We start from the raw sequence: 18,988 nt of genomic DNA on the forward strand, positions 1-18,988 counted from the left end.
ATCCCAGTAACTGACCAGATTGTGAAATACTCAGACCGGCCCGTCTGGCACCAACAACCATGCCACGCTCAAAATTGCTTAAATCACCTTTCTTTCCCATTCTGACATTCAGTTTGGAGTTCAGGAGATTGTCTTGACCAGGACCACACCCCTAAATGCATTGAAGCAACTGCCATGTGATTGGTTGATTAGGTAATTGCATTAATGAGAAATTGAACAGGTGTTCCTAATAATCCTTTAGGTGAGTGTATAACAGCAAGAGTTGTTTGTTAGTCGCCAGCAGCACAGCAGCTCCAGACAAACAATGACACTCAAACCTGTCCTGTTACTACAGCTAACATTACAACAACAGCATATCTTGGTTCTGTGAAACATCAAAAACCAAAGTTACTCACATATGGAGCAGAAACAACACAACCTCTGCATTCGTTTTCAGGCCTTCTCGCTTAGATCTCTCCAGCGCTGAGAAACTTTTGTAATGTCAATGCGGGTCCTAAAGCTCTTGCCTGATCATAACCCTTCTTTTTCCTGTGATTTTCCTCTGACTTCTTCTCTTTTGTAAAGTCTCTCAGCCATCTCTCTTTCTACAGTCTTTCTTCAAATCTCCCTCTTGCTCACTCTCTCTCCTCCCCCATCATGAGTGACATGCCCCCTACTGCTGATTGGCTCACTTTCTCCTCCCCCAGCATGAGTGACATACTGCTGATTGGCTCACTCGCTCTCCTCCCCCATCATTAGTGACATGCCCCCCACTGCTGATTGGCTCACTCTCCTCCCCTAACACAGTCTCACCCCCAAACGTCACATACTGACGGGTCTCGACCATAAAACGTCCATATGTGACGATTCGGGTTATGGGTAGGTTTAGGTATGCGTTAGGGTACCGCTAAGAGGTGTTGCTGGTGCGCTTATGTCTTCGTCTCATATGGACGTTTTAGGGGTACCCTTTTCGTCGTATGTTGCCGTATGGTCAAGACGCGTCAGTATGTGACGTTTTGGGGTGAGACCGGGCTGCCTCCCCCATCATTAGTGACACGCCCCCCACTGCTGATTGGCTCACTATCTCCTCCCCCATCATTAGTGACATGCCCCTTACTGCTGATTGGCTAACTCTCCTCCCCCATCATTAGTGACACGCCCCCCACTGCTGATTGGCTCACTTTCTCCTCCCCCAGCATGAGTGACTTACTGCTGATTGGCTCACTCTCCTCCCCCATCATTAGTGATACGCCCCCTACTGCTGATTGGCTACAAGTGTGTTGTGCTGCTCGGTCCAATCCGCTTTTTGCGTGATTTACCAGTTGGGTCTCGCTTATGGTGGTGTGCAAAGTTCAAATTATCTCCATGTTTCAAACCATTTTTTATTCCTAAAAATCTGCATTTTTAAATTGACTGAATAGTCTACTTATTCACTAATGAAGACAGTCCCTTGCCACCACCTAATGCATAACAATATAACCTGTTGCTGAAAAAAACAGACCATTTTTCAATACTAAACAGGTATTTAGATAAAATATTATTTATTGAACGATAATATTTATGAACAATGATAGCCATTATAAGAAGCTTGTACAATGGGAAATAGACAAGCAAACAATTCAGTCTAATTCTTTGACCTCAGTCAAAATTATTTGCCTGGGAACAAATAATAGATTCATGAGCCAAAGATTGAAATGTCCGAAAGGACTTGGCGAGGTAATGTTGTTCTCCACAGTGTACATGAGCGCTGCAATGATCGCCCGGTGATCGCCCGGACCTCACAACCCCAAAAAAAAAATTCTAATAGGAGCTATCTTTATAAATAAACTGCAGTCTCTAGGTTTAAGCAACTACACTCTTCAAAATTAACTACAGAGTTTTCTCCTCGGATTGTTGTATAACTGTAGTATATAAGCTATGCAAAAAAGAAACGTCCCTTTTTCAGGGTACTGTATTTATAATATTGTAAAATCTAAAAAATGTTTAAACAATGTTTTTCATGCTCGTTCAATGAACCAAAACTAATTTTTTTTCATGCACCTGTGGAACAGTCCTTGAGACACTATGGGCCATAGGGACACTATTTACTAAAGAGGGCAAATTAGCATGAAAATACAATCCCATAAAAGCACAGATTTGAGTGGAAAGTTCTGCGCGTGATCTACTGTCGACGTACAAATTAAAGGAACACAGACGCAGCCGGATCATTTCTATAACGACCAACGCAATCTACCAAGACCAGCACAAAATAGCGTGTGGTTTAAGACATGCTTTTTTGGGTGGTAAATAAAGACGCAAATACCAGTAAACTGACTAGCGCAAACCTTAGTAAATCACCTTGCATGATGTATTTAAATACTCTCCTCTCATAAATGTTGCGTCTGAAAGGGAAACTCCTGACAGAAGTTGTTTTTTTACGGCAAAAGAGATTTGCGCTGTTGCAAGCTATTAAATCGAGTCCTAACAGTTTACAAGCGGTAAACAATTAAGGTCACAGTTCCAATAACTTAGGACGCTAAAGAGACCTTTCTACTGACTCTGAAAAACACCAGGAGACAGACCCAGGGTCCGGGACAACCTGTGTGAACGTGCCATAGTCCTGCTGCAGGATCATGAGGACTGCAGATGTGAACAGTGAAATAAACTGCAATGTCCTTGATGTAAGACCACAGTGCTACAGGGAGACAAGGAGGACAGCGGATCGTTCCTGAACTGCGAAACCACGTGTTACCATGCGTCCCTCCAGTGTTTGAGAACTTGCAAGTGCCTTGGTAGAGGAGTGGAGTAACATCATAAATCTGACTATGGGTTATCAGCTCACTTGTAATGACTTGGAGTTTTACTAAATCCTTCAGAAGGAATTACTAATTATTTGGAGGAGTATTCTAAATTGAAAGTATGATAACTCCCTAATAACGACAGAAGTCACTGTAAACTATTTGGATCAGAATTCCAAAATGAAGCTCATGGTAACCCACTAGTAATGACTCAAGTGTTACCAAATCCTTAAAGGGAATTACTATCCAAATCTTACAAAAAAACTCAAATGCTTGCAATGACCATAATTAGGTAGTTATCATGCTTGTCTCTTTAGAATACTCATCCAAATAATTCAGGTCATGAATGTTGCATTTTAAAATTCTACAAGTTACAGTTTATGAATTAGAATTTCATAACTCTAATTTGTTAATAAGCAAATGCAATTATATTTTTGTCAGTTTATGCTGATGTTTATTTGTATTTTTCCCTACCACATCTGAAATGGATATTAATAGGTTTTTTATTATTCATGTTGTTTTCACAGAACAGTGTTCATTAAAGTGATTCTTCTTAAGCACGTGTGATATGATAGTTTCTCTACTCTGAACATCAAAGAAACGCACAACACACTGCATTAATTATACTGAAATGTTCCTCATTAAAATGAAATTACTCATCTGTAGCTGTTTAAAAAATTAACAGTAACATGAATCAGAGAAAGTAACGTGAATCATTTGGGAGATTTCTCCTGATCTCTCCCGGTCTTCAGACTGCATGTGTTCCTTCATAAGATTAACAGCTCTTGTTCTTTACCGATTGAAGTCGCATCCGTTTGGGACACAGCCTGATTCAACACAGTTAAGGCCCATTCACACCAAAGACCATAACTGTAACAATACCTACAAAGTTGTAATAATCGTTCTAATCCACATATGATGACAGGGGAGTCCACACTAAAGCCTAACGACAATGATGACACAGGAACCATATCGTAATTACTTTCAGAATGATTTTTTTTCCAGCTGATGAACAATAAAAACATAAATATATAGGTTATAGTGTCTGTTCGGCTCATGGTGTGAACGGGCGTTTACTCATAAACGGAACAAAAAAAGATGGAAAAGTGTCTTCATCATCATTGTAGTTTTAAAACAGCAGTTGTTAATGAGATTATCTGATGGCAGGCCTAATGTGGAAAAATATCCAGCCACCTCAACAACATTATTATTGGGTGGTTGCTATGGAGTATTTCCCATTATCATGTCTCTATGATATCCTGGCCTGTAGATATATGGCCTGTGTCCCTCATTCACCAATGACTGATCTTTGCTTAAAGCATCTACCTAGATGTACTGGAGCTTATTCTCAGACAGGGCGACGGTTTGATGTCCTCTGTGTCTCTGGCTGTTGTAATGACAGGCGGTTGTTTGCTCTGGCTAAACTCAGACTCTTCAGTGGTGTTTAGATCAGCCAAGCTCACACTCCACCCCACTCATCCCCACCCATTAACATCAAAACCTCTCATCAGCTGATACGTGATGGATGTGAACCACATGTTTGAACTGTCTCTGCTGGGAACTTATATACTTAATACAATATATATATAAATTTGTAATCTTTTTAAATGTAATTATTGATCCATTAGCTGATGGTTGTAAATGCTATTCATTATTGGAACAATATATTAAATGAAGCAATATGCATTCAATTTGTATTTTTTTTTCTCAGATTTTTGAACAGTTGCTTTTATAAAAATGAATATATGAATATATTATCATATATATTATCAGATATAGGTTTTCTTAGAATACTAATAAAACATATTAAATTAAATGTATTATTTATAAAATATAATTAAGTATATATTAATTCTAGTCAATAAGTATTGTTCAAATAATATAAAATGTAAAATAATATTAATAGAAAAACTAAATGTAATAAAGCTATCATCTCTGTCTGTCATTAATGCATTTTTATAATAATTCTATTCAATAATTATTATTCAATAATGTAAAACTATATTTATAATATTCAATATACCATATATAATACATTATTATATAATATAATATACAATATATATTATTTATTAAATATAAAAATACTAAATTTGGCTCAGTAATATATATATATATATAGCCTACTTTTTATATTTAATAAATAATAATAATAATAGTTATAAATTTCTTAATAATTATTATAATTCTTATGTTAATTGAATAATAATTATTTAGTAGAATTATTATATGATTAAATGTATTTGATAAATATTAAATGCATTTAAATACAGGCTGACCGATAGATAAATAAATGGATGGTTTTTTTTATTTTAAATGTGAATATCTGCTTAAAGTGAATGGTTATGATTATACAAGCAAATATGAGTCCAAAGATAATAGACATAAACAAAACGTAAGTTCTGATTTATTAGGTCTTACCAACTGAAAAGGAGTTGGGTTGACAGTATCTATCAAATGTAAAAAAAAAAAAAAAAAAAAACCTCTGGTTTCCAGTGGACATATTTTGGCTTTTGACATTTTGTTAAATACAGTTACATTGATTGTTGCAGATAAATTGTATTAGATTTACATCTTAGTAATTATAAATGGCAAGTGAAACTCGCGCTTTCCCAGCGATGATGACTTAAGCAGAAACAGAGAGCGTGTATTTTAAGACACTGTTTTCTTAAATACCCACAATGAGAGTTCAAGCCATGTAGACTCAGCATATTTCATATCAGAACAAATATATGTTTTCACGTGTTTACATTCGAACACAGTGTGTTTTTCACATCTTGGAGTCTACATGTCCCGTGAATGAGTTGTATTCATTTCATCTACCTAATACATCAAGACACTTCCAGCAAAAAAACGCGCGCGCTTTCCAAATGCAGCCATAAAATAGTGTGAACATATTGAAGATCCATTACGACGCAGACAATATTTTCAGATATTCAAATCAGGGGAGTGTGATGAAGGTGATTTACATGATTAAAGCTGGTAAATCTGCCAGTGCTGGCGGAGGAGGACGCGCGTACAGACAGACTCAAATCTATGCGTGCGTGCGCGTGTGCGTACGTGAGTGTGTGTGTGTGTGTGTGTAACGGAGCACGTTTCCATTGCAGTTCTGACCAGCATTCGCCACAGACCCTCTCGACCAACCCAAATGTTGCCCTGTAAGGGCTCAGGAAGCAAAGACCACACAGCTCAACGACAAGTAGCCTACAGTATGTTATTCCCAAAATGGGGAATGTCATTTTGAGGCTAACACTTCCATTAAGTAGTTTTAAGTCTATTTTACAGCTGTGTTGAGGGTTTAACTGTGTTTTCACTGCCTGTGCTGGCTTGTGGTTGGTTATATCAGAATGCTGATTATTGCTTGTTTGTATATATGCTCTTGTGGCCGTCTGGGTTGGTTAACCAGTCCAGCGATTGTGGATGTGCTGATCTTTTAGAGTCCTTCAAAATGATTGGAGTTCATAGTGTTTATTTAATGCAGGAACTATTGCCCACAATGTAGCAAATTGTATTTGGCTTCACAACAGAGAACACGTCAGATTCCACATGTAGATTAAAACGGTAACACTTTACAATAAGGTTTCATTAGTTAACTTGGACTAATAATGAATTGCATTTATTAATCTTTGTTAATGTGAGTTTCAGCATTTACTAAAACATTGTTAAAATCAAAAGTTGTATTTGTTAACATTAGGTAAAGGAATTGTTCATCCAGAAATGAAAATTCTGTGATCATTTACTCACCCTTAAGTTGTTTCAAACCTGTAGGAGTTTCTTTTTTTCTGTTGAACACAAAAGAAGATATTTTGAAGAATGTTGGTGACCAGACAGTTGACGGCACCCATTGACTTCCATAGTATCTTTTAACCGTCTGGTCACCAACATTCTTCAAAATATCTTTTGTTTTCAACAGAAAAAAAAAAAAAAACTCCTACAGGTTTGGAACAACTTGAGGGTGAGTAAATGATGACAGAATTTTCATTTTTGGGTGAACTAATCAAGAACAAAGATTAACAAATACAGTAACAAATGTATTGCTCATGGTTACTTCATGTTAGTTAATTAATAGCCTACATTAACTAATGTTACCAAATGAAACCTTATTGTAAAGTGTTACCATGAAAACTTACTGGACTGATTATTTAAGTCTTGTTCCAGGAATATGTTTTTTTTTTTTTTTTTTTTTTAAATTCAGAAATACCTTAAACATGAAATTCTTGCATTGAAAATGTTAAAAGCATTTTAAGTGATCTGTATATTCCCTAAAAGACCGTTTGACTTACTACTGAAGCGTCTAGTGGTGCAGTCACTTTCATTTGTGTTTATGAGATCAAAATCAAACCAGCAGCACAGTTGACTTGGAAAACATTCAGATTTTGTCTTCAAAAGCAACTAAACTGCTTGTTGAAAGTTTAATTAATACTCGTAAAAACGCTGCATGGCTGTTGAAACGTTGCCCATCAGTTTTCTTTTGTTCAGAATTAACATAATACATTGCTGACACGGTGAAATAATATTTTCATGAGATATTTTTCACACAGATAAAGTTTAAGAGCTTGGCTGAACGCAGTTACCACATGCATTGAAGGACAATGTCAGGATGTTCTGACTAGGACAATAGCGCCACCTATTGGACACACTGGGCTAAACTTGATGGTGCTTTATTAGTGCATGGCACTTTTTCTCAGGAAAGCATCATAATGCATATAGCTCATATTTTTGGGGTTTTTATTTCTCAAATCATGCTGCCGGTTAAAGAGAGGTGTGATGTTACTTTTCTAAGTGATCAAATATACAATTTTCACCTTGTGGAAAATATAAAAATCTAGTTTAACAAATGCAATTCATCACTATTGACTGGCATTAGGTTTCAGCATCATCAAAGCGTGTCTCGTGATTATAACAGGCAGATATTATTTACTGGCAGCGGTCTGAGGTGAGGCGGGCCAGGCTCTGGCGGTCATGAGAGGAACCCAATAGTTCTGGACTCGTTCCACAGACCACAGAGACCACAAATGAGAGGCGGTTCAAGTCCCCAGACGCGGGCCACTGACCCTCTCCGGCACGTGTCCCAGGCCAGGTACAGGCCAAAGACAGGTCGAGCTGTCACTGCACAACAGCACTCGAGGGCTTATGGGTTCATGTCACGGGCACACAGTTCACAGTCAAAGTGCTCATGAAATGGCTATATGAGGCGGTGTGTGTTCAGAATACACTAATACCTCTGTACGAAACATGCACTCTGCTGCTGAAAATGACATTTGAGTTGACTGCACCAGATTTATTTCCAGAACATCCATCCATCCATCCATCCATCCATCCATCTTCTTCCGCTTATCCGGGGCCGGGTCGCAGGGGATTTCCAGAACATATATTTTGAAATATGTTATGCATCTGGAAATAAGAAACAAATAAATATACGTATGTAGTAATAAAATAAGTAATTATAATATTATGATGATGTTGATGATTATCATTTTCTATTTGTTTGCTTTCATTTATGGAAGGTAATTTACTCCAGATAAGAAGAAATAAATATTACAACAAATAAAGTCGAAATTATTACATATTATCCCATTATCCCAATTATGTAAAAAAGTCCAAATAAAATAAGTCAAAATGATGACTTTTAATTATGATCTCTTAATTAACATTTATAAATTATTAAATTCAAATTTCTAAAATGTTGACTTTTTTCGACTGTCATAATTTTGACATCTCATAATTACAACTTTGCCATTTGTGTCATTGTCAATTTGGACTATTGTCAAACTTATGACTGTTTGTCATAATTTAGATTTTAATCTCTTTTTTGTCACAATTTGAACGTTTTATTTCACAACTGACTTCTTATCTCATAAATTTGGACATTTTATATCATAATTATGATTTACCAAAACATGATTTTTTTTTTTTTTTTTTGCCTTATGTGGCAAAAATGGCCTTTTATTTTTATTTTTTGTCGTAATTTTTCATCAAAATGAAATAACTTCTTTTTGGCAGACATCACCAAAACTGTGTGGGTTCATTTACCAATATTCAAATATCTATAGCAGGAGTTGCAAATCTTGGTACTTGTTAACATACAGTAGTAATTTAAAGCTGGTCAACATTAATGTAATAAAGGTTACAGCAAAAATATTAATACTGGGACATGTGGAGATTGTTCTGTAGTAAATGGGTTTTGAACAGTGTTGTCTGTTGATTTCAGTCTATTTCATTTATTGCATTTTGCATCTAAATGCATTGTTATAGATCTTATTGTGAATGAATCATCCATAGTTTTTTTTTTTTTTTTTGGCCCTCATAATTTTTAATCAAAATGTCATAACTGGATCCTCCGGTGAAAACCACAGACTCTGGTGACGTATGCAAGATTTCTCCAATCAATTAGTCTGTTTAAATCCTGCCAAAGCACTAAAATCATCCAAGAAAGCACAGTAGACAGTACAAATTGAAACAGATGCGATATAACCTGCTTGACCAGACTCAAGCCTCCTGCAATATTGAACATGAAGGATCGGATGAAATAATTGAGCATTACATTCAGCAAACCCTTGATCAGTTCAGTAACCCCGGCCCTCGCTTTTATAAAACACACTGAAACTACGCTGTAATTTAACAGTACACAATCAGATGCAGGACTTAAATGACATTTGGATCTGATAAACGGTGTTGCCTGCGGGTCAGTCTTACACTGGCACAGAGGGGAGCTGGCAGCGCCCGGCCCGACACACTGCCGGCCCGAAAAAGCTGCTTCTCATTCAGCTGTGACATATTTGGAAGTTTGGAAGTGGAGCAGCAAAACGAGCCTTTAAATCCATCTCACTCTCCTGTAAATTACAACCCTGCATTTTTAATTTCCTATGCATCATACAATGCTATTCAGCGGAGTCCAAGCCAAACACGACCATAAGGGAACAAACTATCCTGTATTCTGTTCACTGAGGCTCTTAAAATCTCAGGAGTAAAACAGATCTGTCTCTGTAGTGAAAGAATAAAAATACAATTGGTAATTAATCCTTTCACAAAAAGTACGGTGGCAGAACAGTGATTGTTTTTCAGTCATTTAATGTGGCATCGTAACAATGTTTTTTCAGACATTTACCATTTGTTATACAATGTTGGCGTGCTTTTCGATGTCGCCATATGCAGTATGTTTAAATTTAGACTTTAGATATTTTATTATGGTTTGGATCTGATTTTGGTCATGGCCGACTCTTGGAGCCAGACTTGGTCAGACAAAAAGAGCTTTCTAAACAGTGCATTTGTTCATCTTCTTTTACTTTATTTCTTTTCCAGCTCAGGAAGGAAATGTTTAATTCACAGTAACTCATTCTGGCAAACATACATTTATGGCCTCATTTGTCCTTTTTTTTTTATGGTTGCTTTGGTCTTGTTTCCTTTTTTTTTTATGGTTGCTTTGGTCTTGTTTCTGAATGTCCTTTGATGTTTACATGACTAAGAAACATGACAGTCTGGTGGTGTAATTATTTAGAATGCAATGTGACTAGAATCATGTTTTATACAGCGATGAGCAAAAACATTATGACCACTTTTCTAATATGTTGGTCGTCCATGTGATGCCAAAACAGCGTCAACCCGCCGAGGCATGGACTCTACAAGACCTCTGAAGGTGTGCTGTAGTATCTAGCACCGAGATGTTACCGGCAGATCCTTCAAGTTCTGTAGGTTATGAGGTGGAGCCGCCGTGGATTGAACATGTTCGTCCAGCACATCCCACATATGCTCGATTGGATTGAGATCTGGGGAATTTTTAGACCATGCAGGGAAACACCTTGAGTTCTTCATCTTCTTCCTCAAACCATTCCTGAACAATGTGTGCAGTGTGGCTGGTGCATTATCCTGCTGAAAGAGGCCACTATTGTCATGAAGAGGTGTGCCTGGTCTGAAACAATGTTTAAGATCGGTTGCACCTGTCAAAATCCTTCATGAATGGCCGGACCCAGTGTTTCCCAGAAGAACATTGCGCAGAGCATCACTCTCCCTCCACCGGCTCGTCATCGTCACTTCTCCAGGTAAACGGCGCACACGTACACGGCCGTCCACATGATGTAAAAGAAAGCAGGACTCATCGGACCAGGCGACCTTGTTCCACCTGACCAAGTTCCAGTTCCAACGCTCGCGTGCCCATTGTAGGCTCTTTCGATGGTGGACAGGGGTCATCATAGGCACTCTGATAGGTCTGCGTCTACACAGAAGAATGATGCTCTGTGTTGTGGTATTCCTCCCGTAACCATCATTTAAATTTTGTGCGACTTGTGCCAGAGTAGACATTCTGTTAGCTCGGACCGGGCGGGATACCCTTCCTTGCCCTTGTGCATCGATGAGCTCTGGGCGCCCAATACACCTGTAACTGGTTTATGGTTTGTCCCTCCTTGGATAACTGTTGGTAAATTCTCACCACTGCTGACCGGGAGCAACACACCAGCCTTGCCGTTTCAGAGATACTCTGATCCATTCACCTTGCAATAACAATTTGGCTCTTGTCAAAGTCGCTCAGATCTTTATTCCTGCCCATTTCTCCTGCATCAACACATTATACACACTCCTGTATACACACAGTAGTGGCCAAAAGTGATGTCTGGAGGAGATGTTTGTTGTTCTACAAGTTTGAATAAACCATCAAAATATGAGGAAAAAGATGTTATATTTTTGAAAATATTTTAAATATGAAGGAAGAACAAAACACTAAACTTGGTTAAGGTATCTGACAAAATTATTTGGCAAAAAAGGCAAACTGCAGATACAGGTTTTATTTTAAAACATAGAAAAACAAAAAGCTCATAGGAAAATGCATACAATGAATACAACAATCAGTTATCAATGTTACGTTGGTTCTCTCTTGTTTTTGCATGTGTTCATAATACATTTGTATGACAGCCTGGCCAAAACTGATTCAATGATTAAAGTTTCAATGCATTATCACAAATAAAACAACTGATCAACTACGCAATATGCTTACATGTACATCTTTTTAATAATACTTGAATAAAGGGTGAAGATGTCAATTTTCCTAGGCCAGACATCACTTTTTGGCCACTACTTTATATATAATACTTCTTTAATGTGGGGATTCATATGTTCCATGGAACACAATCTGAGTTTGTCAAAACATCAAATGTTTTCTGTGAGTTCTTGTCAGAGTAATGCTTTTTTAAATGTTTTTTTCACTCTTTCTTATTTCCCTTGCTTTTTTACACAATGTTGAAAGCACTTTCATGTTATTGCCTCAGGATGAATAGATTTGTTGTAGTCCTCATTTGTAAAAGCGTCTTCTAAATGAATGAATGTAAATGTCACACTCTTTTCCTTACAAAGAAAAATGCAGGATGCTCACTGTGAACTTCTTTTGCAGTTTTGCTTGGTTTCATTAAAAAATATATGTGGTCATCTAAATGCTTTATAGTGATTGTGTACTTTAACTGAATAAACTCAATGCCACACCAGAACCTCTAAATACCAACACATGCTATGAAGCTTGTGGTTTATAGAGGTGAAGAGATTGTTGAAAATATTCATATCGCACTGAACGGGAAAAACAATAGTGTCTATGCCCTCCACATTGCTCTACATTTATTAAAAACGTTTGAAAAAAAAAAAAAAAAAAAACATTCAGACAATAGCTGAGTCTCAGAGACATCTGATAGCGTTGTGTCGTTTCCAGGCAGAACTGTTTCTAATCACTCGACTTTCATTCAGACCAGTTCACTTCCAAAACAACTCAGTGTTCCTCTATATTTTTCAATCTTTTTGAACAATGGGGCTTAAAAGTGAATAAATGTCAGATTGCATGAAGTGAACATGAAGTGCATGAGTTCACGGCCCCTCGAGAGCGCTAGAAGAACATGGTCAAATTTCATTTAGATTCTTTCATGTTCATTTCAGCAATTTCAAATCATCGGCTTATTAAAGAAAACAAGCAGACAACATGAACTAATCACAGGACAACAGAAACACCCAAAAAGTATTCGGATAAACGTGTGAATGTGATTCGTTCAAATGCTCCACATCATCTAGTAGTCACTTGTGCACATCATAAAAGCAATTTCTCATTATTTTGAATAAATTGCAAATGCTTTGGTACAGTCATGCAATTGATCATGCCGTACATTATCAATTGCTTATGTCATGTTTATCAAAATGTAACTGTGAATCCAGTCCAGTCTGAATCAATATCCCACAGAGTAATGTGTAAATTCATACTGTTGAAATATATATAGGCTACATGCCATACTGTAAACGCAACATACAAGTGCAGTCTTGTGAATTTTCAATAATTGCCATCAAAATCGTATAGTTGATAGTTTACATCTGTAAATATTGACAACACGACAAAGCATTTTGAATATCTAACACAAGGACTTGTCATTCTGATGGCTCTTTAGTTCATCTCTCAAAAGTATTTGAGTAAGTTGTTCTGAGAAATGCACTTACTGGTTTGCAAATCTTATAAGGATGATTCAATAAATCAAGAAATTCAAAGCGACTAACAAACATATTGCTTGTTGTTACAGTTTTCTTCTACAATTTATAAATCTCTGTTAAAAATGTTAAGAAATACAACGGTATGAATTCATGTTAGCTCAGTGTCATTAAATAATATTAACTGATAAACATTTTTATTTTAATACTGAAATTAACAGTAAGAATAGAAATAGCTTTAGAAGATGCTTTTTCATTGTTCATGTTAATAATGTATTTAACTGATGTTAACAATCCTTACAGTGTTACCAACTTCTGTGTAAAGTGTCTTTCTTTCAAATAAATGATACTTGCTGTGATATTTAATATGACGCTGATATTTTTTGTGTGTGATTCAGACGTCTAAATCCTTTTCAAGGTGTTTAGCAGTAGGCCTACTAAAAATCTGGCAAAAACAAAACGTAAACATGTGAAAAGGGGATATAAAGTCAACATATCATCTGCTCACAGTGATCAGAGAAACAGTCAATGGTGTTAAATATTTGAGTAAATGTAATTACTTAAGTATCTTTTTGGCTGCTTAGTTTTACTGAGTATCAAGGATATTACGTTTACTCTTAACATTTTTGAATAGTATCTGTACTATTTACTCCAATACATCTGTAAAGAGTAATGCAATTATTACACAATGGCTGCGTCCGAAATCGCATATTCAAAATAAGTAGCCTACCTACTAATTACTTCACAAACATTAAAAAGTTCTATATCATTTCTATATATACACTACCGTTCACAAGTGTGGGGTCAGTAAGAATTTTTTATTTTTTTTTGGAAACAAGTTAAAGAAATTAATACTTTTATTCATCAAGGACACATTAAATTGATCAAAAGTGACAGTTAATACATTTATAATGTTACAAAATATTCTATTTCAAATAAATGTTGTTCTTTTGAACTTTCTATTCATCAAAGAATCCTGAGAAATAAAATGTATGACGGTTTTCACAGAAATCTGACAGTTTTCAACACTGATAATAATCATAAATGTTTCTTGATCATCATATTAGAATGATTTCTGAAGGATCATGTGACACTGAAGACTGGAGTAATGATGCTGAAAATTCAGCTTTGATCACAAGAATAAATTACACTTTACTATATATTCACATAGAAAACAGCTGATTTACACTGGAATAATATTTCACAAGTTTAATCAAATAAACACAGCTTTGGTGAGCAGAAGAGACTCTTTTAAAAACATTAAAAATCTTAGCGACCCCAAACTTGTGAACGGCAGTGTATATGAATATGTGCAGAATGTAATCTGTACATTGCCTTGTTGTAGTTGTGTTGCTTCACTGTCATTCATAAATCCTCTCCTGTGGCCTCATGGGATAGTAAAGTGTCTATATGCACACTGCAGAATCTCACCAGAAGAAGCTGGTCATCCGGGGACTTTTTGCCTACTCTTTTATGAGTAGGCTACTCTGAATTATACTGTTTTTCGCCTACTATATCCACGACTTTCCCGAACTCTGACCTTTCCCGTGATCGCTATGGCAACGTAGAACAAGCCGGTATCGAACTTCCGGTTTACGTTAGCCTGAAGATACCGCTATCAGAGAGCCTCAACAAACCCAAACAATTTGCTTGGATAATGAGGAGTAGAGCTTAGATAGGGCCCAAAAAATCAAGCCCGACCCTACCTGAGCCCGTTGTGTCCGAGCCCGGCCCGACACATTAACTGTAATTATGAGCCCGAGCCCAATTTAGACCCAATCATTTTTAATACGTGGGCCGTTATAACCAGGGGCGGCGGCAGATAATTTTTTAACGTGTGCTGAGGGGGTGCTATATATATTATATATATATAAATACTTTTAAGAAATGAGCAAAAATTGGCCACTTAATATTTAATATTCAATTATTTTAATGATCACAATTAAAGTATTAATGTTATTAAATTGAACAAGCACAACATTCGGCATTCAATCAAATATTATTAAAGATTTATTATTATTAATAATGTTATTTCAACACAATATCTCGTTATTTTGACATCATATGTGTGCCGAGTGTGCGTGCAATAAGCAAGATGTGCATTTGTAAAACCAGTGAAACGCGTGCATTGATTTTTATTAATAAACTAGTGTTTTGTGTCAGTGTCTGCTGCAAAGATGAAGATGATCATGGTGTTCACTTTTCATAATCAACATAGATGGAAAAAAATTGCATTATAATATTTGAACAAATATGAAACTAAATGCTCTTATTTAATGGCTATAACAAATATAGGCCAACATACTCTCTATTTGTACAAATTGCTGCACATTCAAGTTAATTCTCGAATTAATTTTCAAATTATTGAAAACAATAAACATACCACTTAAAAATATATACAGTTGTACTGCAGTTTTTTCTAAGTAGCGTTACAAGAAACACTCTATCTGCGTAGAGGGTCCGTTTATGTTGGAAACAACTCCCATTCATAAAATCCTTCAGTTTTCGCGTGTTTTGTGCACCTGACAATGGTACACGTTGAGCCACAAGGAGCCATTGCTTAATCTGTCAGCATTACTACTTGTCAGTAATCAGTTTCACCCGTTTGTACCGCGACGCGAGTATCCCTTGTGTGCAAGCTTCATTAAGCGTTACGCTAAACTGGAACTGAGATACCGGCAACAGGAAGTATCGAGTGTCATGGCGACGCCCATTAAGACTCGCAGGAAAGTTGTGGATAGTAGGGAAGTATGTGATTTCAGATGCAGCCCATGGGTGTTTCTCAAACAGAAGGCTGCATCCTACCGAGACTGTGTCCTTCCTAGTTCAGTTCTTCTGATGCTTGTAGGCTTGTCTCCTCAGTGATTAAACGCTAGAATGAGACGGTCTAAGAGCGCATGGCTACGTCACACATGTTCCCGCCCCCGCGGTCACGGCACGAAAATACTATTAAAATTTCATTTTAAACGAAGACTGCCTTCCAAGGATCCTTCAAACTGAGACGTATGGTAAGAGATATGCAGCCTTTCGTTTGAGAAACACCCCATATGTTTTGTAACTTTTTTGCTTTAAAAATAGCAAAAATCACTATATCTATGTTATATATATATTTTTAGTTGTGTACTTACATTATCCCAACTGTTTCCAACAACTTTCAAACCAGGAGAATTTTGTAATTTAATTCGAGAAACGTCCCGTTTCTTTATTTCCGTTTTGTCGCCGTCAATGGCGTCATATCCGCGTTGTCCCTGGTTTCCGCTCGTGCTGCCATGGCAACCAGAGCTATGAACCAGAGCCGTCTGATAGTAACCAAAGCGACTGACGCGGACAACTTTGTAGTTCGCAATGTCTATTTGCACGCTGTTGTTGTTTCGTTCAAACATTATGGACCATGGCAAGCAGACTTTGGATAAAAAGGGAGAACTAAAACGAGAATCAATATCAGCGCGGTGTTTTCGAGATGCCTAGAGCTCCCATAGACAGTATATAAACGAGAGCTCCACGTCCGAGAGACTTCAACCGCTCCTACATGTTCTTTATTAAACAGGTGAGCACATTTACATAAAACTAATCAATGTTATATAGTTCAACAATGATAACATGTCAGAATATGATCTGTATGTTATTCTAATGTTGATCTAGCTTATTGCTAGTCTCATACAGACAGACTAACACATACATTTAAACACATTCAAATGCAGTTTAGTGTGTAGTGTAATGTTAGACCAAGTGAAACAGCGCTGCATTACCTCACAAGTTTAATTTGTCTAATAAACTGACCTGTGAGTAGTAATTCTGTGTGTAGTTCGGTAGAATGAAATGTCCATATTCCTTTTATATCCGCGGGACTCGCGTCGCGTTTGGAGCTGATAGCTGTCTCTTAGCAATCCCGAACTGCTTCATATCACAGTCATGATAAAAGCATCAATGAATTCATTCATCCATAAACATTATTAGATCGGTCGGCTTGACGTTGACGACAAGATCCATAATTCTTAGCAAATGTTGCGTCATCAATCTACGCCTTTGTTATTGTAAATAGGTTAGCGACCCCTAGTGGCGAAAAATGCCATACTGTACGTTTAACTTTTTCTGCAGCAGTTTATTTCTGCTACAAAATAAGTGATATCGCCATCTTCAGGGCATTGACGGGAAGGCTACGTTTTGCCCTTACTCAACAAGGCTACTTTACTGCAACGCGAGTGCATTATTATCAGGTTGTGAATCACAGGTGTTTTATATAGGCTATGAGATGAGGACATGACCACAGCCACTGATGAGGCCGAAACCAGCATGTACAGTGCAAATAGGCTTGGAATATTTAATGTTTACTCATTATTTTGTTTATCTGTTATATTGAAGGATATTGGTTTACTTAAGCTCTTTTTGAGCACTTGACCTTAACTGAGACCTGACCTTGTAAATAAAATAAATTGAAGGGAACTTCAATTGTTCTCTAAATGTGAATGTATAGGTAGAACACTTTAGTGTTTGAAAAAACAACTTGCAGATAACTATTACTTTTTAATTCATTTTACAAAAAAAAAAGCTTAAATCGCTCTGCTCACAACATGTAAATAACTTCTACTGCTGATCACACTGCAAAAAAAGTGTTGTTCTTTTGTCTTGTTTTCCAGTGCAAATGTTTAAAGATTCTTAAACCAATTCTGAAACAATTCTTAATTACTTTTACTATTAATGTTTTGTTTTCTGTGAAAATGGTCAAAATGAGTTTGAGTCTGAAAACTCAATCATGAGTTTATGATTAAAACAAGAACAGATATCTGCCAGTGGGCTCAGAAAAATCAACTGATTTCAAAGGGAAGTTTACATAACTCACTGACAGATATTTGTTTTTGTTTTAAAGATAAACTCACTTCATTTTTCAAGACTTTATTTTGCATTTGCATCTCAAGTGAATGATCGCATCCAGACCAGATGGAGGACCTGCGCCTAGACACGACCACAACGCATCCCTGAAGTGTCAGCAGAGATTGTGTCTCAGATTCTCCCCTGTGAAGGCCTCGTCGACACGACAGCCATCGGCACTGATCCTCAACAAACTCGTCTCCATACCGGCCAGATGGAACTGGATAATATTCTGATTGTTCTGATCCAATCTGACTTCTGACCTGTAATGCTGCCTGGATCATAATCACACACTGTTCGTTCACTGGCCAGAGGAGAACTGGCTGAGCCCGACAGAGCCTGGGTTCTCCCAAGGTTTTTTTCTTCATTCTGTTACCTGATGGAGTTTTGGTTCCTTGCCACTGTTGCCTTGCTTAGTTGGGGACATTTAATATTCTCCAGAGCGGCTGTATATATAAATGAACTAAATTAATAACTTTACAACAAAAAATAACCATTACTGAACTTACTTAAGCTGGACTATGACACCATTTTCTTCTAGATCTGCTGTACAGCAGAAACAAACTTTGTTGCATTATTTTCCTGTTATCACTCTAACGCTGATTTGAAACAATCTGTATTGTAAAAAGCGCTATATAAATAAAAGTGATTTGACTTAAGTGTATCTTGATTTAAAGAGGTTTAGATATTTGTATTGAAAACAAATAGAAAACAGGAAGATATGCAGATGATATAATTTTTTTGCAATGTATTCAACATTTAATGCCATAACTAAATGAATTTAAGAACGTTTTAATTTGTGTAAAGGGCAAAATAAGACTTTAAGACCTGCTGAAATCTCTGTAGACACAAAGACTTTTACTCAAGTCGAATTGGAATTGGTGACTTGTAACGTGTAACGGACTCATTTTACTCAA

Source organism: Scardinius erythrophthalmus, assembly GCF_964197995.2.
Source record: "Scardinius erythrophthalmus genome assembly, chromosome: 19".
In the NCBI taxonomy this organism is placed as follows: Eukaryota; Metazoa; Chordata; class Actinopteri; order Cypriniformes; family Leuciscidae; genus Scardinius; species Scardinius erythrophthalmus.